Raw genomic sequence first — 24023 nt, 5'->3', positions numbered from 1 at the left:
CTGTGATTTTAAGTCTCATACAGTCAATTTATTGAGTGTGAATTTTCCTTTAAAATCAACATTTATGGGGGTTTTTATGCTTAGGAGACATTTTTTTCCATATGGAAGTCATGAGTGATGAATACATGTTTTTCTTAAAGTTGTAATCCAGTCTTAACAAATCAATGGCCTACCCTCAGGATAGGCTTTAAAAATAAAATCTTTGGGTATCTGACTTCTAGCATCCAACTAATAGGCTGATGTGTTTGCTGTAGCCTCTTCAATATTTACCTTAGATATAAGTATGAATGGACTTGAAGCCAAAGAAAGCATCAAAGAGGCTGCAGCACTTACATGAGTACCACAGCTCCTAGAATCAGCTGGGTGTCTGAAATATTGATAGCCTGAAGATAGGCCACTCGTTTTTAAAGTCTGGATAACACAAATGTAATACTACATTCTAATTAGAAGCTAATGTGCAATAGTAAGGATCATGGGGTCAAATACCTTTCAAAAATTGTGAAAATTTTAATATTTGGCATATATTCTTAAATATCCTTTAATTGATATCACAGTATGCCATGTAAAAAAAATGTTGGTATTTCCTATAGGCTGTGGGCTCAAGCATTCTATGAAATGATTTTATATTTATTATATTATGTACGTAATATTATACAGTCAGCGGAAAACGTTGCACTTGTGAATGAAAAATGGCTAACAGTGTAATGAAAACTTGACAAATATGATGGTAAACAATGGAGTTAATGGACATTGGGTCCTACTCATTAAAGCTTCCAGTCTAAAGCGAATGAGGGAAATGAATCATACGGTAGAACTGTGTGTCTTGTACAGTGGACCTGCCACATGTGAGATTAAAGCTGATTTTTCTAAGTTCTGCTCTATGACCAAGTCATCCAATATGTACATGTAGGAACAAACATGAAAAGTGCAGAGAACAGCAAATACTGTGGAAAAGATGAATAGAGCTAAGGTAATGTAGTACTGATGCTAATAAATTGCGAGGAATGGAGGTAAGAGGTGGCAATCCAATTTACTCAGGATATGCTGGGGAAAATAAATAAATCAGTGTACCCAGATAGATGTCCGATTACTGCAAGCATCCAGTTAAGTCTCAGGCACACATGCAAATGGCTACAGCTATGTTTTAATAAGACAGTGGGTCTTTGGATACTTTAGGTTACAAGCGAAGATAAATGTTTTTTAGAACACACCAATTGTGTATTGGTGTATATTCTTTATCTGTAATGTCTATCTAAAGCCCACTCACACATGCCACATTGCCATTAATTCAATACAACAGCCGTTGTTTTAAAATAACAGCAAATATCCACTGGCGGCCATCCACTCAATTTCAACATTGTGTGAACAGAGTCTTTCTGTGTTTTTAATCCACTCCTGGTTTTGGTTGCAATATGAGGACCACAATACTGACTGAAATATACGTAGTGTGAACTCAGCCTCAATATGGTGAACAGCTATATATGAGTGTTATGTTTTTCTTCTGGATCTGATGAAGGGGATAATCCCCAAAATGTATTATTGTATTGGCCACAACCCCCTTTTTTATTTTATTACACTGTGGGATATGGCACCTCTATCTTGTTGTTCTGTGGCACCAAGGAGCACTACACGCTCTTACCTTTTACTTGGGATATTTTTATATAACTTGGTGACAGTTGGTGAGCCTCTAGGATGTAGCATTTCACTGAACTCGCATTACTTAACAGAGAGAAGATGGATTTTTTTGGTGATAGGAGTTTTTGGGAGCAGTGGTTACATAGGGACACACACACACGTCAAAGAGGCTCCAATAGGCTTAGGAAAAACACCAGTAGAGAGGATAATTTGATCTGATAAGCACAAGTGCTTTCACATTCCATCTATAAATCCAGAGTTATCATTTGGTAAAGGAGTCTATTGCAAGGTGTCTTAAACTGTGCCTGAGTATCATAAGTTCACTTGTATATGCTGTTATTTTGCTTGTCACACTGCTAAATACTGCTGGTACTGGCTACACTAAAATGTTTTCCCCACTAAGTGGTCATATGTTAAGAATGTGAGGAGTTTGGTCACATGACCTTCCTACAGACAGCTTCAATCTGAAGTATGCTGTAAGGTAGAACTTCTCAAACTTCCATACAAACAAAAGGTTAGGGACCAGCAATGATGTCATGGTCCCAGGTCCTTACTCTAGGGGGGCAATACAAAAGAAGAACAGAAGAAGAAGGGACTGGGAGTTGCTGAAGAACTTCCTTCAAGGTAATGTATAAGTGGTGTGTGTGTGTGTGTGTGTGGGGAGAGAACAAGAAGAACAGAGCATAGCTGCCATATATAGAAGAGTAGGCAAAGAAGAGAGCCATTGCTGCTGTCTGTATTTATGCCTGTATTATGAAAATAGGAGTGCTCCACTGTGGTGCTGATTTACAGGTGGATTATAATATATTAGGGCAGTGTGATGTTGGGTTATACAGGTAGAACAGTATTTATTGGTACAGTGTGGTGGGTTATACAGGTGGAGCAGTAATTATTTGTGCAGCGTGGTATTGGGTTATACAAGTGGAGCAGTATGTATTGGTGCAGTGTGATGTTAGATTATACTGGTTGAACAGTGTGTATTGGTGCAGTGTGATGTTGGGTTATACGGGTGGAGCAGTATTTACTTGTGCAGTGTGGTGTTGGGTTGTACAGATGCAGCAGTATGTATTTTTGCAGTACGGTTTTGGGTTATACAGGTGGACCAGTAGGTTTTTTGCAGTGTGGTATTGGGTTATATAGGAGGCGAAATATTTATTTCTGCACTAAATTTCTGTTTTGGCACTGCTCTGTAATATTATGCACACTACATGGCGGTATCTGGCACTCTTAGTAGTATGAGTCACAGGGGAATGTGACGACTAATTGAATATGTTGTTGTCTTGTTGTCAAAATATGGACATTCCCAGCATAGGCAAATATGTAAAAGTGTATTAAACAAGGATGCAGAATATCTCCTCTTATTTTCTATAAATTCATCCACAAATGATTCTTGCCACTTATTGTAAGCACAGTTCTTCCAGTGGAGAACATGTTTTTGCACTATGTAGTTTGCTATTGTTACTAAGTCTTCTCGTATTGTTTTCTTTCAAAAGTCTATTGCACTATTTAATCTTATATTCATACAGCAGATGGCATATGAATAGAAGGGAACTCAAAATTTGTGTAAACAATTAGGAACATAAAATGTGGTATATCATGAATCTATAATAGCGTAAAGTAGTATCTGCAAGTATTCTTATACCTTCCATACTTATTTGCTTTTCACTTCCAACAGTGCTGGCCATTATGGTCAATACATTATTGCATTAGGAATGCATTTTCACTTCCTTTCATCTATATGCTAATATTTCTATGTGTTAATGTACTTTCCTGTTCTTTGCAGTACTTCCAGGTTTAGTAATTGAAACACTCCTTAATCCTTAATTTAGACACAATGAAAAGAATCAATGTTTGCTTTCAATAAAGATATATCTTGTAATTTCAATCTTTATTATTGAAAATGTAATTAACACGTGCTCATTGGGTAGCAGTAAATATGATTATAGATGCATTTCTGACAAGTTATCCATTAGGCAACAGCTCATAGCAATAATGTCATAAAGGTATTGAAAATGGAAAGAACTGAAAAACTCCAATCAAAGATTTAACACAACCCCAAAATGCTAACAGTGTTGAATGGGCTTGAAAACTGTAAAAAAGCGATAAATAAATACAGATGTAGCCAGGGTCAACATGATCCCTTACGCAACAAGTGTCAGAAAGGTACTGTTAATTTGAGTTAAATGTGTCATTGTAATCAAGTTAACACCGGCTACATCTGTAAAACCATATCTTTTCATACTATTCTATTTTTGTCTCACTTAAAGGGAATGTATCACCTGGATTTATGTTCAATGATTAGATATTTGAACTTGTTCTTTTATTCTAATCTGTTTCTATTTTATGACTATTTTTTTTTGTTCATTCTAAATACATTATTAGGGGGGCAGCCATCTTGCCTGAGCTGCTTTTAACAGTATTTAGTGACATGCTTTACAGCAAGACTCCTGGACATAGACAACAATAGACAGCATCGGTCCCCTTGACATGAATGTGAAGCATTACTAAGGATACTCTGTGACCTTCAAAGATGTCATTCCATAGGGGACTGCTATTGTCTCCTCTATCTACTGGCGTCACATGTCACTGTCAGCATAAATAGCAGGCACTGGAGATCACTCTGTTTTGGCCATCAGTAGCGGCTGTTGGCTGCTGAAAGGCTTGACTCCTGAAAATTTTAATTTATCTTGTACTGGCAGACTTGGGCTATAGTCACCTAATGTTTTTTCTTCTCCGTTTATAATATTTAAAATGACGTCCATTATTTTGTCCATAGTGACGCCCGTTATTTTGAAGATTGGCCACAATGGCACATTATTCTAGTTTGGGTTACTAATTGGCCTTTAGCTATGTCTTTAATTTAAAAGTCCATTGAATTTAATAGTAAAAATGGAGAAAGAATGGTGAAAAAGCAAAACTGTGTGTGAACAACCAAAAATAAGGTCAGATCTTTTCAAAAGACATCTGAAAATAATTGTCATGAACATTATTTTGACTGCTGCACAAATAATGTCCGTCATTTCATACACTGTGTGCATTGGACATCCTTCATCCCATTGACTTCAATGCATTGCATTGCAGTAAGTTAAATCACGGCAATAAAGGACATCTTTTTAAATAGAAAAAGCGGACGACTTTTCTCTATTTTTGTGTGAACATAGCCTCTACATTTTTGGCCAATTCAAGTAATATGTATGTATGCATGGCACAGTGCAAGATTAGAACTGGTAAGGGTGTGTGTATGGTGGTGGTGATGGAGGGGAGGGGTTGTCACTGTTTCAGCAGTACAGAGCCCTGAAATTAGTTATGGCAGTCCTGCAATGAAGTATCTGTATAGGAAGATGAGAGGATGGAAGAAGGAGGGTTGGACTGGTTGAGAAAAACATAGACAGGCTGCAGAAGCTTGCCGTAAATAATACATTTCACCACATGGCTTGATTCACAGTTAACACTGCTCAGTATTGATCTGTAATGTTGTAACTGTTTCTGTTGCTTCTTAGGTTGTGCTAAAGAGATATATGGATTCCGTGTCTCTTCTTCTGTGAGTGTTCATTATACAGAAGAGAACTGAAAACTAGAGAAGGATCCTTCAGAGCAGAAAGCTGGTTAAAAAATAAATAAATAAATCCATATACAAGTTACATAATGGTCAGAAATAGTTGTACGCCTCATGCACAAACTTGTGACCAATTCTCCTGAAAAATGTTCTCGTATACGTTATGATTAAATTTTGTCCAGGGCACCTAAGCTACAGCCATCCATTATTATAGCTAAAAAAAGTTCTCATTCCCACACTCCCTCCTATGAGCTGTATTGTGAACATGTACTTTTCATTTAACAAAGATATTCTTGCTGTATTTGTTTGTGCTGAGTTATAGACTCTAGATAGTAGCTGTCCATGGTGCTGAAATGCATCTCATTTGCTATTCAAGGTTAATGTTACAAGCATGCAAATTAAACCCGATATATTTTCTCCTAGGGAAAACAATTGTTGTGAACTATTTTATATTCATGTGTACATTTACTAAACTATTGTTTATAAAAAATAGAGCACAATTTAATGTCATGCCCCAATGCCTTTAAAACAAATACAAGATCAAAAACAAAATGCTAACTACTTCACGTCTGGAGGGTTTATAGTTCTTCATGTCCAAAGCAAAACTTAATCTCGGCCGGTTAAGCATTCTAAAGGTGATTTAAGTTTCTTTGTTCTAAATGTGAACAATTTCGGTTTTGTTTATGTTCGCTTTATAATGCGCTTGGTTAAACTAAGGAACTTTGATACAAAAATGGTTTCAATATATGGTTTCAATAAAACACAGGTTTATTTATTGATTGTTTCCCTTTTGGTAAAGCATAGTATGTATATAGTATCGCATCTAAATATGTGTATAATGTTTCCAGATACCTTTTATAGTATCCAAATAAAAATGAAAACGAATCAGAGAAAAAATATACATAGCATAAAAATAGCAATTCCTTCTTTATGCCCTTTCTTTCCCTTTTCTTCTGTTTATTTCATTAAGGTAACTAATTAGGCTGCAATAGGATATCAAGAATGTTACGCCTCACTTAGGGGTGGGCTTTAGACAGTTCTTCCTGATTCTCTTGTTAAAGTAACAGCTGGTCCAGAGAACTAGAAAGAAGGCTCTACCATGGATGCAATTCTATCTATGTACTTAAAGCAGATACAAATGAGCAAGCTGATGGTTGGGAGGGAACTTTGCTTGCCTTTCCTCCCTTGTGCTATTCAAGGGGGCAGTGTATCCCCTTTGAAGTGTATCCTATTCTTTTCATGGGATGCAGTGTTTAGCAATAAGTAATTTGTGTAGGTATACAGGATGTGGATGAGATGCAATAGCGAGGAGTCAAAAACATCTTTAGAGTATGATAGGAGATAGGAGAAGAGGTCAAGGCGGTTTAATTGAGAAGAAAAGTAAAGAGAATGGGTTCAATCAGAGATGTCACTAAATGTTATTGTGTGATGTAACCATGAGTATTGTCTGTAGTACAATGCTGGATAAGAGCATTGCTGTTTAGGAAAGTATTCCCACCATACTATTACGATTAGTTCATGTTAGAAGCTGTAGTTTCACATGTTAAAAACAGTGGTTAACCTAGGATTTATTTCTATATCGCTATATTGAGTTTATTTTGGAATTTATAGGATGATCATAGTACTGGTGCTATATATTTATATAATGTGTTTTGTGCAGTGTTTATGAATTGAGCTTGGTTGAATTGCTCCATGAATTGCTCTGGTGCTAATAATCTTGGAAATTATTCATAATTGGATCTGGGCATAGTTCAAAGAGCAAGAGGAGGCCTTGAGAAGAGAGGTGGGGGGGGGGGCAGAAAAGAGATACCTGGAGTTATGGACAATGGAGGCAAAGAAAGAATGGAGCACAGCAGTGGAGGCCCTTAAGGAGTACACTCAGATTAAAGTATTGAATCAGAGTAGGTTTAGAGGGGCACAGTGGTATTCTCAGGGGGAGGGGGGGGGGGGCAGGTAGACTACTGGCTAATTTAGTTAAAGGGAATGGCCTGTGGAGAGTAATATCTGAGATCAGAGTGGTAAATGGGGCAGTGGTTAGAGAGACAAAAATAAAATATTGGAAGTGTTTGCTAGCTTTTATGAGAATCTATATGATTCAAAATTAGATCGGGAGAAATGTGATTTTGATATATATTTGCAGAGCCTGGAGCACCCCAGACTGTTGTATACACAAAGAGAATGGTTAGATCGTCCAATAGAGTGGGGGGAGTTGGTGAATGCTCTGAGAGGTATGCCTAAGAAGGCACCAGGGCTGGACGGATTGCCATCAGAAGTATACTGTATAACATGTTAGATCAGGTGTTGATGGGACAGCTTCTAGAAGTATTGATAGATTCACTCAATGCATGAAGCAGAAATTGTGTTGATTCCTAAGGAGAGGAAAGATTTGAGGGACCCAGAATCTTTTAGACCTATTTCCCTGATTAATTTAGATATGAAATTGTTGTCCAAAGTGCTAGCAATTAGGTTGGCTAAAGTGATGCAGACTTTGATTGGTAAAGATCAGTGTGGGTTCATTTTGGGTCGATCGACCCATGATAAAGTACTGTAAGTACAGGCTAACATCATGATAGGTAAAGAGGATGATGGTTTCTCAATACAGTCACTAGACGCAGCAAAAGTGTTTTACAGTGTGGAGTGGCCCTACCTATGGAGTGTGATCAGGAATTTTGGTGAGGTTTTGGGGATTTTTTTTTTTTGTGTGGATGGAATTGATCTACGCGAGGCAAAGGGCTAAAGTGTCAATAAATTATGCCTTCTCTGAATACTTTGGGTTGAGGAGAGGCACAAGACAGGGTTGTCATCTCTCCCCCCTGCTCTTGGCCCTGGCTTTTAAGCCATTTGCTAGAGCTTTGAAGAGAAATAAAATGTTATGACAAAGATCTTTAAGTTAAGTTAAGCGTTGAAAAAGAATATGATTGTGCAATATTGGGGGTGATGAAGGAGGAACTAAGAAATTGGATTTCGCCAAAGACCCCAACAGTAGCGGAGTGAAAGGAAGTAGCAAGCACTATGCTGGGACATGAGCTGTGGCATCAAAGAGGAAAGCGGGCGTACAATAGTGTGAATAAATGTGTTTAAGGATGGAAGTAATATTGGAGAATTGACGGTTAGTAAAAAGCGTTTTTAGAATGGAGGAAAAGCTATTAAGAAGTTGTTGTTTTTTTCTCTCGCCAATGTGTCCGAGAGGGTAGGGTGTGTGAACGGGATTAGGGTATAGTAAATAAAGTTGTGCACTCCATACTGTACCATACCTGATAATAATTAATAGATTCTTGTGAGTAGGTCTAGGAAATGTTGGAGGAACTAAGAACATTGATGAACCAGGGTGGCTCGTTAGTCCTTATAATGGGTGGGTTTTTGGTGGGGCTGTGGGGCTGGACACAAGCAGGAGGGAGGTAAAGGTAAATTAGTTGAGTAGGTGCCTTGGTAGTTCTTAAGGCCGGCTTTGCTCATCTGCAAGTTCTAGTAGTAAAATTATAAATATTTATTTATTTTCTATTTATTTATTTATTATAATTATTTTTTATGTAAGTATTTATTTATTATTATTATTAATTATTTATTTATTTATTTTTTTATATAACACCTGAGGTGGGGATAAATGGTGAATGAGGCCCTTCTGGGAGCTTAGTAGATTGCACGGAGCATAGGGGGTCTGCCTGAGTGGACTTGCCATTGTTCCATGATGGAATGGCTGGTTGTGAAGGGTCCTGCTTGTAAGGAAGAACTTCTCCAGAGAAGGGGCGGTTTGGCCTAATAGGGTACCCTAAATGGATGGTATTACCAGGTGGATAAAGAACAGAGGTCTGTAATCTGTATCTCTGTAATTTGTAATTTAGTTTTTTTTTTTCTTTCCTCTTCTTCTTCTGGGAGTGAAATGTACGCAAGAGGAGCAGAGGTCTGCTGAGGGATAACCGAGACAACTGGCTTAGAGTTAACTTCATAATCTTTAAATTAAGCTAGTTTGATGTGCTCTCCCGGCTGGGTCTGGATTCTGCGGTTAGTATAGGAAGATATAGTGATGGTGTTAGTATACTGAGATATGGTGATGGTAAGGGGAAGCTATTAGAGGTTTAAAGTTAGCTTGTATCTTGTAAAGGGATGGATTGAGCCCCCTGGTGAAATCCCCTCCAGAGCATAATGTTGTTTTGTTGTTTTTTAATGGATGGTAATGAACTAGACCGGGTAAATTAAGCAAATGGAGATTGTATTGGGCAGGATGTGGATCATTGAAGAATGTTTTAACTTGATTTTGTATTATGGAAAATTAATAAAGATAGTAATAAAAAAATAATGATAAACAATCTTGGAAATTATGTACATTACTATTACATTAAAAAATATATATATTTTTAATTCTCCATGAATACAAGGTGTATTTGGAATACTGTAATTGTTATCATTGTTATTTTGCCTGTTAAAGTAGGAATAATTCCCCATGGCATGCTACACTCTGCACATATAGCTTTTTCACCAAGGTAGAGAATGTATTGTTGAAAATCTAAAATCCCCCCTCCTATCCCATCCCGTTGCTTAGCCTAGTCTTACCTCTTCACCGTCTACCATTTGAAAAGAGAAAGAATCGGGAGAAAAATAATCTCTTTGTTCTCTGCATGATTTTTAGAAGATTGTTAGTTTTAGAAGCATGCAGAAAATGTTTCAGACATACAAACGGACAATTCCATGTATTATTATTTTCTAGTGTAAATGCTCCATTCATGTACATTTCTTTCTATTTTCTCTGGGAGTTTCCTGCTACCATTGTTCCATGTTTGGTAACTTGCAGCTATGAAAATATCACAGCTTTCCTGCAGTGAACTTGCTATGTTAAATCGTTATAATATTCTATATAAATTGATGGAGAACCTCCATAAAATCATATAGAGACATTATGGATGTGCCAATCTATATTATTAAATGGATTAAAGAGGCATCTGCACATGAGGATACATGTTAAGTATTATGCTGTTGCTCAAGGCCATCTAAACTTGCTGCAGTGGTTAAAGTAAATGACCCCTGCAATATTGTAGATTACAATTTTAAAGATAAATGGACACTTGTTGACATTAGAATTATTGATACTATAGATCTGCTGATGATGACTGGTAATGTTGACTTAGCAGCTGCTCTATATTGCACAGGTTCAATGTTATTTTAAAAGAAAAAATTACTTATCTTGCTTCTTAAGATACGTGGTGCACAATTTTTGTATATATATATATATATATATATATATATATTTCTTAAAGTGGCCGTAATTATAATTTTTTATGGGAGTACCAATTATTATTATTATTATTATTATTATTATTATTATTTACTACTAATCCCCATATGAATCCCCATATTATTTTCAAGATAATACTTATGCTAGTCCATCCACAGGGTAATCCAGATTCAAACTATGTGTAGCATCAACTGGTGCCAGAAAGTACAAGAAATGTGTAAGTCTTCCAGTACTTATGAGCTGCTGAATGTTCTGCAAGAAGTGGTATCCTTTCCAGTCTGGACAGCAGGAGAGGTTTTCTATGTGGATTTGCTACTGCTCTGGACAGTTCCTTACATGGACAGAGGTAGCAGCAGACAACACTGTGTCAGACTGAAAAGAATACACAACTTACATACATACAGCAGCTGAAAAGTACTGGAAGACTGAAGATTTTAAAATAGAAGTCAATTACAGTTGATTTGAATTTAATTTTTAATTCTGAACTACCCCTTTAACTGACTGAGGAAGTAGATATAGGAGGTCAGGGGTCCAGTCGAGCATGTGATGGGAACAAAGGTCCAAAATTCAGCAAGAGTGAGTGGAAAAGGCAGAGTGTCAATCAAACGCAAAGTAAAGGTTAACTGTTAAGTGGCCAGAGGGATCTATGCAGGGAAGGGATGGGTGTGGTAAGAAAATCAATTACTGAGGTAAAAGGAACACAGCAATATTCAGACTGGTGCAAATAAAACACAGACTATGCACTAGTTCATGACCAAGTCCAGTCTCACTCATAAATGACAAGCTGAGGAATACGCCAAGGTCCTAACAGGTGCAGTCATTACAATATTGTGGTATTAAGTCTGTGATTTAACTCCACTTGTTTCCTCTTATGACATTTCACTCTGTTACCCCCTCTCCAAAACTTTGGTACATGGTCAATGATGCAGAATATGAGCTTTAATACTTAGCTTAAACAAAATGTAGTAGTACAGGTAACTCTTTTTTAGGTCCAGATGGTGGACCTGTATGTATTCAGTCTCAATCTGCATTCGTTCGTGGTTTCACCATCATACAATTTTGGGCAGGGGCAAATCAGTACATACTGTAAATACCAAACTCTGAAGAATGGATAGCTTCTTTTAAAAACAGAATCACCTCATCTGACTCTCTTAATCATCTGTGTGCAATTATCACAGCTAAGGCAAGGATAGCAGGCATTTTTTTCAGTGATAAGTCCTCATACCCATTTGTGCTTTCACCAACCTATATTGTATGTTGGGGATCCTCTATATGAGAGGAGTGGAGGGCATTTAAACTCAGGAATGTCCTCATAGTATTCAACCAAAATATGGTGAGCAATAGTTCAGCCCTGTTCTTTTTTTTTAGCTTTGTATGTCTAGTCATTGCTTTGCCTAATATCTCTTAGCTAAGCAGTCTTTATAAAACTTAATTTTCCCCACCAGCGCCTTCAATTCCTTGAGATCTGAGATATCAATACCTTCCCAATTAAGTATAGTCTATTTGCTGTAGCAGGTTGAATGGGTTAATCTGGCAAGGCAGGTATATTCTTCTCCGGCTTCTAAGAGGTTAACCTAGAAGCTGATCTTCCCACAGGTGCAGGGGATATAAAACCCTAGCTAGTCTGATGGGGAGTTGGACTTGGAAGCAGCATGGTGTGGACACTGCTCTGCTGCTGATACTGGAACTGTTTTTCCAGGAGAGACTTCTAACCTACAGATGGGCGAGAGATAACCCTGTATCTGCAGTGACTGTGCTCTAGAAGACTTTACAGGACTGTATGATTTCTGTGAACTTTCATTTATGCCGTTTGAAAGACTTATTTCTGCTGAAGAAAGCTGTATTTTGTTTGTGGAGTCTCTATGCTTGGAAATAAAGCTGCTGACACATCCGGGTGACAAGAAACCTGCCTTTAGAGTGTCTCTTTACCTGAGCTCACACCCCAAACTGCTACATCGCTTAGGACCCAGCTCCACCATCATTGGGGTATCCCCCCAACAAAATAGTTAGTGTGCTACCCTCCAGTCTTCACATATTTTTCATTGCTTGCCAGAAGTTCTGCACTTTAGGGCACAACCAAATCATATGGAAGAAATTGGCTTTTTCCTCACCTCATTTTGGACATCCAGAATCATCTCGGCATCTATTAAGGAATAGTGATGAGCGAATAGTGAAATATTCGAATATCCGATATTCGTACAAAAATCTCCCGAATATTGGATCCCATTAAAGTCTATAGGAACAAGTATTCGATTATTGAAAAACATCTATTCGACCACTTGGAGGTAAAAAACGGAAGCTGGGGGATTTGAACGCTTCGATGCTTGAACTATTCGATAATATTCGATAGATCGAATGCCTTACTATTCGATCGAATATCTATTTGATCGAACAGTATTCACTCATCACTATTACGGAATCATTTAAGCATTTTGGTTTGTATAAATTTATGGTTAATATTTGTTGAAGACATTTTTATACTCATTAACACATTATGCCATCAATGCCCCTTCCACATGCTTTTCATTTTTCTTTAATTCTAAAAAAATACTCCTTCACTCACTTATCAGTTTCTTGTAAATCTCTGTTAATTCCCTTTAACCCTTTGAGGACCAGGCTCAAAATGACCCAGTGGAATGCACCAATTTTATTTTTTGCGGTTTCCTTTTTTTCCTCTTCCCCTTCTCTAGCACTTTTATTTTTCTATCTACAGGGCCATGTGAGGCCTTTTTTTTCAGGAATAGGTGTATTTTGTAATGGCACCTTTCATTCTACCATAACATGTATGATGGAGCCACAAAAATATTATTTATGAGAAAATATAAAATGGAGAAATCGTAAAAAAGAATGCAATATGGTAACTTTTGGGGGTTCCTGTGCCTATGTAATGCTCTATACAGTAAAAGTGACAATATCATTATTCTATAGGTCAGTCTGAACACAACAATATGCAGGTTTACACAGATTCTCTAATGTTATATATATTTTTTTTTTATTAAATCCTTTTTTTTTGCAATTAATTATTAATAAATTGGTCCTATTCTGACTCCTATAAAAGTTTTAGTTTTTCACCTATGCAGCTGTATGGGGTGTCATTTTTTGCGCCATGATCTCTACTTCTTATTAATACCATATTTGTGTAGCTCGGACAATTTGATCACTTTTTATAAATTTTTTATATATATAATGTAACAAAAAAATCAGCAATCCTGATGCCTTTCTCCCTCTTTTCGTTTACGCAGTTCACCGTATCCAATGACCATTGTTATGCTTTAATAGATCGGACAATTACACACGCTACACTTTATAATATCTTCATTAGTTTATTTCTTTTTATATGTTTTATTTATAAAATGGGATGGGGGGGGAATTTAACCTTTTATTGGGGGATAGGTTTTGGGGTATTTTTAAAAACATTTTCCCCTCTTTTTTTTTTAACACATTTTAAGTCCCCCTGGAGGGCTTACATAAGATTGCATACACTGTACAATGCTATGCCATAGGTATAGCATTGATCAGTTTAATAAGCGTTCTGCTGATTGAGCCTGCTACCCCACTCGGAGGAAGGTAAGAGACCTCCGGCAGTCTGTGAAAGCGATCGGGACCCCCGCAGTCACACTACGGTGGTCCCAATCGGTAAGTGACAGGAGATGCTCTTGACACTTACAAGATCGCGATCGCAGCATTTATGGGGGTAATGACATGCTGCAGTGCGATCGCTGCAGCCTGTTATTAACGGTGAGGGCCCGGCTGTGGATTGCAACCGACCCCCACCTGATATGAAGCGTGATCCGGTCCGGAGCGAGCTTCATAACGGGATAAACACCCAGGATGTACAGTTACGTCCAAGGTTGTCTGGGGACAGACATTCAAGGCGTAACTGTACGTCCCGGGTCATCAAGGGGTTAATATGGTTAATGAACTGTTATTAATTTATATAATAATACAATGTCACAATATAGTCTGTGCAGTAAAATATACAGTTTTATATAATACAGTGGTATATTTTCAGATTCTTTTAATTATTTCATGTCCTTTTTTTACAATAATTTACATAACATAATATATATATATATCAACATATTTTTCACATATTATTTCTTCTATTATGAAAATAAAATTAGCTTTAAAGCACCAACTTCTTGGTAAATCAGGGAGGCAACAAACGTCCATTCATTTGTGATAACATAAAAACCAAGAAGTCTTTTTCACATGTTTTATAAACTGACTATATTTTGTATTTAATGTTTCAAATGGCCATAATTAACCTCAAAACTGAACACTACTCATCCTGCATATTCATAGTCACTGTCTATAATTAACATTTCAACAAAACTCTTTTAATTCCACAGAAGTTAACACCCACATAATGCATTCTCCTTATTTTTTGTGTGAATACTCTTAAAAAATATGAAAACTCGTCTTCACTTTCTCTAAAGGCTTCCTGTATAATTTCAGGCTGAACCTCTTTTTTCTTCTCAGTTGACATTTGAAAAGTTCTTTTCACTATACGCAGCTATTCCTCACTGTGTTAGTTTCACCAGGCGACAATATATGTAAGGGTAATAAAACAAGATCTGAACAATGGGCGAGAAATCCATGCTAAGCTTGTCATTCATCTCCACATCAGTCTGCAAATGGTTGATAATCCTAAAAAAAAATCAAATGTAGAAATTTACATTTATCAAATCGCTGCTGTGACAAACCATTGAATCCGCGCCCCCTCCTTCTTAAGGTTGGGATGCTGATGGAGGTTTAATTTTAAAAATGGCATGGTGATAATTGGCTGCTCAAAGAAACACCGTTGTCTGTGTGATGTTTCCTGCCGAACCATGATCGACCCCATAATGTATTACATCTCTGTTTTTAAGCGAGCGTTAGCTATTCTCTATCACACCATCCTGAAGCACTTACAATGAAAAATAGATATAAAGCTGAAGTTGATATCTGAAATATCCCATTGAAAATAACCATTTGTCAGCAGCAGAATGTTACATTGCTTAACGGAGATGGACTTTAACTTGTGTCAAACCTTTATTTTTGTGTCTATGTTGGGTAACAAATCATAAAAGGTGTTATCCAGCTATAAGATGTAATAATAAATAAGCCCATGTACACCTTTTAAATCAACAGCTGGTTCTATGGTCTATTGCCAGTCCCTGTATATATTGCTGCAGGTGATCATTGCACCAAGCTGGTCAAATAGAAAGTTTCAGTTTAGCCCAAGTCTCAGTGTATACCTAAGTAACTGTCTATAGTATACCTGGTTGTAATGTGATTAAGGATTTAATGAAACAGTGTCTACAGTATAAATATAGTTGTGTCTGATGGGAGTCTAAGGGCCCTATTACACGTGATGATTATCGTGCGAAAAATCATTAAATCGTTCGAATTGAAACGATAATCGTTCTGTGTAATTGCAGGTAACAATCGGAAAATCGTTCGTATGTCGTTGATCGATGATTTAGATTTGAACCTGAAATTATTGTTAATCGTTTGCTAATCGTTGGCTAATCATTCGCTGTAATTCCACATTCGTTTGCTCAAGTTCTGTATTTGTTCACTAATCATTCAGTGTAATTGCGCACTGTTCATTGTTTTGCTGGGATCAGAAGGAGTAAACAATCATAATAATGATCGCAATAACGATCGTAGTAAGGATCGTAACTAAGGATTATCATTCTGTGTAATATGGTGAACGATTTAGAGTTAACGAAAAACAATCCTGTTTGCAATCGTTTATCGTTAGTCATTAATCGTTAAAAATTGCTCCGTGTAATAGGACCCTAAGGCTATGTTCCCACTACGTGCCTGACGCAAACATTTTTACATCAAGCACAGTATCTGGACGGAAGTCGGCCCGCTTTTACCTTACTCCATCGAAGGCATGTGGTCTTGCTGCACACAAGGGTGAGTTGACAGCATTTTTTGCATTTTTTGCTCCCACTACGTGCCGTCACTTATCGGGAAAAGGCAGCCATCTATTGATAATGACAGCAGCAATTATTAATTATGATCATTATTTAACCCCATTATTATCAATAGACGGCCACCTTTTTCCGATAAAATCCTGTAGTGCGAACATAGCCTAATGCTGCTAAACTTTACAGGCATGTTATAGTACTGGATATGCACAAGCCAAAAAGACAGAAATGGCTGCACATCGCACCCATGGCTGACACGAAAGCTTGTTCAGCTACATTTAAAACCAACATCAGAAGTTAGTATATAATTTGGCCAAATCATATTGCCTCATGTACCACGCGCAGGTCTTCTGATACACATGAGTCCCTAACCAAACAACATCACTGTGCTGGTCAGCGACCACAATCCCCGCAAAACGTGCGCAAGCAGAGAAGGGGGGCAACGGAATAGCCCTGCAACCCCATTGTCACAGGACCAGACCCAAAAGGGCACCCCCGAACCCCGCAGGCGCCACCAGCGGAAAAAGTGGACGCCAAGCAACACAAGTGTGAACAAGCTCTTACCTCTCTCCATTCCTCTGCAGCTAGAATGGGAGAATACTAGGAGATCCTCCCCTTATGTACACAGGTGCTTCCTGCTAATTTGGATCACATGGGTCTTACACAGCACGAGTGCTAGCAACAATGAAAAAAGGGACAGAATACATAAAATATGCACAAGCCAAAACGACAGAAATGGCTGCTTTCGTGTCAGCCATGGGTACGATGTGCAGCCATTTCTGTCTTTTTGGCTTGTGCATATTTTATGTATTCTGTCCCTTTTTTCATTGTGGCTAGCACTCATGCTTCGTAAGACCCATGTGATCCAAATTAGCAGGAAGCACCTGTGTACATCAGGGGAGGATCTCCTAGTATTCTCCCATTCTACCTGCAGAGGAATGGAGAGAGGTAAGAGCTTGTTCACACTTGTGTTGCTTGGCGTCCACTTTTTCCGCCGGTGGCGCCTGCGGGGTTCGGGGAGGCCCTTTAGGGTCTGGTCCTGTGACAATGGGGTTTCAGGGCCATTTCCTGGCCCCCCTTTTCTGCTTGTGCATGTTTTGCGGGGATTGTGGTCGCTGACCGGCACAGTGATGTTTTTTGGTTAGGGACTTGTGTGTATCAGAAGACCTGCACATGGTACATGAGGCAATATGGTTTGGCCAAATTATATACTAACTTCTGATGTTGGTTTTAAATGTAGCTGAATAAGCTTTCGTGTCAGCCATGGGTACGATGTGCAGCCATTTCTGTCTTTTTGGCTTGTGCATATGTTATAGTACTGGTATTGTCTTCTACAGCCTGGGGAGCTTATGCTGTAAAAAGAGGGTGGAAAAAAATTTCAGCACAGAGTTTGTCACAGACCACAGAAGGAATCCTGGTTACCAGAACGGGTTAGAACCAGCTGGGTACTGTGCCTAGCCTTTTAACTGTAGGCTCCCCTAAAGATTGCTTACAGTTAAATTCAGTGTTCTGATTGGCAGAGCAATCACTGCAAGCACCACCCTGCTATTCACTGCCAACTCTTGTGGTTGCTTTATGCCTGCAGTTACAGGAGGCTTCTCTCTTCTTCATCGGCAAGGCACTTGAATGACATTACTTAGAGTCAGCCGCGGAGGAAGGGAAGACACTGGGGGCTGCGCCAGAGCCACATTTGTATGGGTGTCTTTTTTTATACTGACTGTTACCAATATATGGTCAATGTACATTAGAGGGAGATTCTTAGTGTATCTTATAGGATTTCAACCGGTTTCAAATGCAAGCCTACATGAACATGTGTGTATACACACACACACACACACACACACACACACACACAAATACTATATATACCGTTCCATAGTTCACTTTAAGCAGCACAGATGCTTGATTCACCTCATTGTGTCACCTCAGATACCAGTTTCAATACAATCAATACATAATTGAAAATGCAGTGATATCACAATAATAATTCTTACAGGAAGTTGAAAATGCATACAGTGATATCTCACTACATAAAATAAAAATTATTATGTCACAGTACAGCAATGGGAATTGCAAAGGACAGTTATTGTGATATCACAGTTCAGGTATAATGCATGCAGTGAGGTATCAGTATGGGAGTAATGTGCACAGATATATCACAGAGATAATGCCACAAAACAGGCATGGTAAAAAATAGTAATGTCACAGCTAAAGGCTAGGGACCACAGTGATGTCACAAAAAGATAGCACTGCATCATAATACAAGCATACTGCGCACAGTCATGCCACAATGTATAGCAGAATAGCTGTTTACAGACAAGGTATGCCTCCTAATGTTTCAGCTCAAACAAGGCTCTTTCAAGAGAGAAGTACAACACTAATCCTCAGCGATATCCAGTAGTGTGTATAAAGTATGTTCACAATTTGGCGAATTCAGTCAATACTGTATTCATGGTGGTGAAGAGTGAATCATAAGCACATGTTTGGGGGCTAGAAGGGATTTTCAGCTTCCATGCTGATGTTCCTGGTCCCAAATTGTTGTCCCCAATCCACAAGACTTATTTACTAACTTATGTAGATGGTTACACCTTTTTATTGACAACTTAGGAAGGGTAAAGGTAGACACATCTGTACACCCCAAGCAGCATAATACAGATGTCAAGAAATTCCCAATCCCCTTAAGATAATAAGATGCCGCATTCTTTGCCAGATAATACAGAACAAAGCTGATGTACATGTTTACTGGAGTAGTTGTTTGAAATACAGGGAGGCTTAATTCCACATTCTATAGGTCAATATATAGAGCCAGACACAGCATTTTTTCTTTAAAATCAGAATATGGTAATTTAATTGGAAGTGACCACATATTTCCCTAAGGAACCAAAGGGTAATAAATCACTCTTTGCACTGTAACTTAGATCAATTCGGTATATGGTAAACGCAGCTGGTCTCAATATAGACCAAGGTGTGTGCACAGTAAAGATTTACATTCACCTAGTTCTTGCTCTGTACTCTTACAATGGTAAAGTTCCTCTTTTTTTCCCCATCTGGTTAATGCGAATATGTGAAAGTTATACTGTTCCCACTCTACTGAACAACGCTACAATAAATGCCCTAAATACAACAATGGATTCTTTGTATACCATTCACATAACCATTGTAACAGCTCACTAAAGGTGTCACTGTTATTGATGAATCCTGCCAAAAAGCCAAGGTTATGAAGTGGCCGAGAAAAAATGGCATCTTTCTTCCAAGCCTGCATGTTCCTGGGTTACAAATTATTTGAATAGTATTGACAGATACTGGAAACTCCGATTTCTGCTGCTTCTGATGAATGAATTGAAAGGAGAAATTAACATGTCTATCAACAGAGTGATAGCATTCCCCAGCCAAGTGCTGAACTTCATCAGATATAAATTAAAACTGTCTCTCTCGCTCTCGTCCTTTTCTCTTTCTATTGAGCATTGCTGAATGCTTCTTGAGCTTGACTCTCTATTAAAACCACTGTATTCGGTTTCTGTTTATGAATGCAACTTCTATCAGTCAGGTCCAAACAGTAACCTGATTGAATTGGTAGTGTCAGGTGATTTACTGTGCTATGCCTGGCGATCTCGATCAGAATGGAAGAAACTAAATGGGATATAGTGGACATGTGCAGCATTGGAAACAGCATTCTAGAATCATACAGTAACTAAAATATACAGATGCATCACTGAACATTGCATGCCAAAGGGTTTAGACTGGGTTCATATGTACTAGTGTTCCATGTGGCCCAATCGCACACATTTTAGTGCAGATTGTAGTGGTTTTGCAGTGTTTTCTTTTTGGGGGTGGTGTATACATGTGAAGCATACAGAATTTTTTTTAATATGTTCCCTCATTGGTGGAGGTCCCAGTGGTGGGATTCCTATCGATCAGATGCTTATTACCTATCCTGTGGATAGGTGATAAATTGTTGTCTTGGGATAACTGCTTTGAACCTAGTAAGGAGGTAAGGACCTTGTTGCAGTTGAATTCCCAGGTGGCTGCAGTCGGCAGAATACTTACAGACTGACACCAGTGGTGCTGATGCAGTAATAATGTTATCATCCATAGAGCCACGAGTCATTGCTAGAAACAGAGTGGAGGATGAGAGTGTAGTAGAAATGAAACCAATGTTTAGAACTGGGAGGAGAAGAAAAAGTACCAGGTGGACAATACAAAGGGCAAGGCAGGAGTGTAATCATGAATAGAAATTAGGATCCATTCACATTAGGATTCATTTTAGGAGTAGAAGTAATTTCAGAAACTCTATGATGAAGCCAAGACAGGATAAGCTAGAAACAATGGGTAACGCATAGGAGCATACCTCCCCTCTGAATAGGCAATCAGATATGACATCATATATGTGTGTCAGGGGTCTTAGCATCCAGACACTGATGAGGCTCCAATGCAGCTGAGCTGCACCCTAAACCAGCAGGGCTGAAATAAAGACTAGGAGTGGAGCAGAAGAGGGAGAAGTGCCCTTCTTTCCTTGTAAGACAGTGGAATACTAGTGGCCGCACTCTCCATTCTGTGCAGCGGTGAATTAGAATGCGGGCACACATGGATGCGCCCGCATCCCAATTCAACACAAATGAAAATCATGCCGGTTTATCTTCAGTAACACCGGCCGTTCTGTGACCTGACTGTCACAGAATGGCCGGTATTTCACAATGTGTGCCTTAAACTACCGAGCTTTCTGACTGCATCATGCTGTTGCACAAACCAGTTTCATTGCTTGAATAGGAATTCTGAACAAGCAAAACATGTTAAATCCGATAACTGGGATAACATTGTGCAAAAAATTCAAGTAATTTGTGTTGATAGACTCCTTCTAGCAGACTGCAGTAAAGCTAAATTGACCATATATTCTCCATTGCAACACTGAATGGCCTAGATACCGGTAACTCATGCTTTGTATTGTTCTAAAAGGCTGATAGTTCAAGAACGCATTTCTTAAAGTATTCTTTTCAGACCTTGACTGAATGGCAACAACATAGTTTTCTGCTTAGCTATTCTTACCGTAACTGGAATGAAAAGAGGGAAATGGCAGCAGCATTGTACAATTCTTACAATTCAGGACTAAATTACTGTAAGAAATAGGAAAGGTTTATGAGCTGGGTGACATTATCCTTCCTTCCATAAGGGTTAGAACAGCAAAAACACATTTCATTCTGTTAATTACTAAATCACATTTATGAGTATTAGTATCATGCAGGTCCATATACAGATGTAGCAATGCTGAAGTCGATTACTAACCTTGCACTTCATATGAATAACATGTAGAACAGATGAAACAAACATTCAGGGACAGCTGAATCTGACATTTTACTGTACAGTATAGCAATCAGCATGTGGAGTATAATGTATAGTAAGGGCATAAACCTGAAAAAACAGCAGCAGTTGGTAGGTACAGGATGGAGCTGCAGATACCCATAATGCAGTAGCATTGTACAACAGGCTAGAATAGAGAAGCAGGGCTGCTGTCAGAGGTTTGTGTGGTCACATGACAGCAATGTGGAAGGTGTGGGTGTTTAGCATGGACCAATCAGGAAGTGAGAATCACAGGGCTGTTGAATGGCTGAGTGTAAGTGCAGGCACATTATAGCAGCAGTGTGTATAGCTGAGTATGAGTGCAGGCACTTTTTAGCAGGAATGGAGAGGATGGGAAACACAAGGGCTGACAGAAACTGCAGGGAGTATGAAGGAATGAGCAGGGCAGATGTGGGTACATAAATGCAGCGCTCTCTGTCTGGGGAGAGAGGGGTTACAGCTATAAAAAGATTACCTCCACAGTCCTGTCCCCTGGTGTAAGCCCCAGCCTGAAGGGGATCTGCCATGATTTAGAAGGTGATGGAGACTTCCTGGACCAGAGGACAGTGCTGTAGACCACCCTGTGCAGGCCATGCCCCTCCCCCACTCCCGCTGCCTCCCAGTACAGGGGGCATTTAATTTAAAATATAATTTAATGTATATTTACTACAGTGGATTATGGTGTTAAAATGCATTAAGAAAACCCACAGCATTTCTGTGTGGCCTCATCCACACCTCAGGGTTTTTTTCTGTCCGTAAATAAGGATCCTGATTAACAGACAGGAAAAGGGCACGTTGATTTTATGGTGGTCGACCAGACAACCGTCTTGAGACCGAATCCAATTTTGGCCACAATACATTCAGAGGCTCCAATTAAAGTCTATGGGTCAATTTTAAGTGGACAACATTCAGATGCATTTTTACTGAACCTGGTAACTGTCCACTGTCCCTGCCCACTTGATGTGCTGCTCCAAATGGTAGATCCCGACTGGGTATGGGGACCTATGTTGCTAAAGTGCTGGAACCATCAGATGGTAAGAATAGTCAAACAGTCTGGTCAGTAACAGTACGGTAATGTCAGACCACAAATCAGTACAAGTACAAATAGGATAACCAGTAGCACACGCCAGAGATCAGAACCAGAATAACAAAGCAGTAAAAAAACAGAATCAGAGAGTATAACTTAATTCTCCCACCCCTGGTTTGCATGGATACGCTGATATGCTGCTTACCTGCAGTAAGTACGGGACTAACAGCCTGCCTTGGTCACCACAGCACCATAGAGACCATCGCTGGAGTACCACCAGGTAAGTGCTCGACAGATGTTTTTTCTAGGACATCACTCACTGGATTTAACAAGGTATCATGGTCAGTAGCAAAGTAACTTTCTTTGATTCCCGACATGACCATAAAATCTGACATTTCTTTTAATTGACATAGCAAAGTTTTATAACAGCCTTACCCCCCCCCCCCGGAGTACCTCTTTAAGTGTATATATATAGTGAGACCATTTGTGGAGGCATTGACATCATATGTCAGAGACACAACAGATGTCCTGAGGCGGATCGATGAGATACAACTTGAGCCACATAGCTATGTAGCCTCCTTGGATGTTGAGGCATTGTACTCATCGATCCACCATGAGGGTGGAAAATTGGCGGTAGGACATTTCCCGAAGACAAGAAGATTCAATATGAAGCTGATAATGAGCTCAAATTGACCTTATTGGACTTTGTGCTCACTTGTAACTGTTTCCTCTTCGGTAACGACTTCTTTCACCAACAGCGAGGTACAGCGATGGGGAGCCCTTGTGCCCCCATGTACACAAGCCTGTACCTTGGCTGGTGGGAGGATATAGTCGTCTTCGGAGAGGAGATGTCTCATTGGTCCAAACATCTGCAATTATGATTCATTGACGACGTGCTGGTGGTGTGGACTTCCACACAGGAGGATTTCAGCACTTTCGTTGATGAGTTGAACACAAATGAGTTAGGATTAAGGTTTACTCAAACTATCAGTAAAGATCAAATAGTGTTACAAGTCATGGTGAATGGAAAGTTGAACACTACAGGCCATCGCAAAGAAACTGTGACAAACTCACTGTTAAGGGGGGAGAGCTGCCATCCTTGTCCTCTGAAGGCTGGCATACCAGTAGGACAGTACTACAGAATAAGGCACAATTGCACAACCATAACAGAGTTTTAAAAAAAGCTAGCGACCTCAGGGACAGATTACTGAGAAGGGGATACCCAAAAAGGGTGTTGATACAAGCCTACTGGAGAGAACAGAAATATTGCATCATAGGCACATTTGATGTAAAATCAGAAGAGGTGAAAAGAATTCT

The sequence above is a fragment of the Dendropsophus ebraccatus genome, chromosome 6 (assembly GCF_027789765.1).
Source record: "Dendropsophus ebraccatus isolate aDenEbr1 chromosome 6, aDenEbr1.pat, whole genome shotgun sequence".
Lineage (NCBI taxonomy): Eukaryota > Metazoa > Chordata > Amphibia > Anura > Hylidae > Dendropsophus > Dendropsophus ebraccatus.
Note: the sequence above shows the minus strand (reverse complement) of the source record.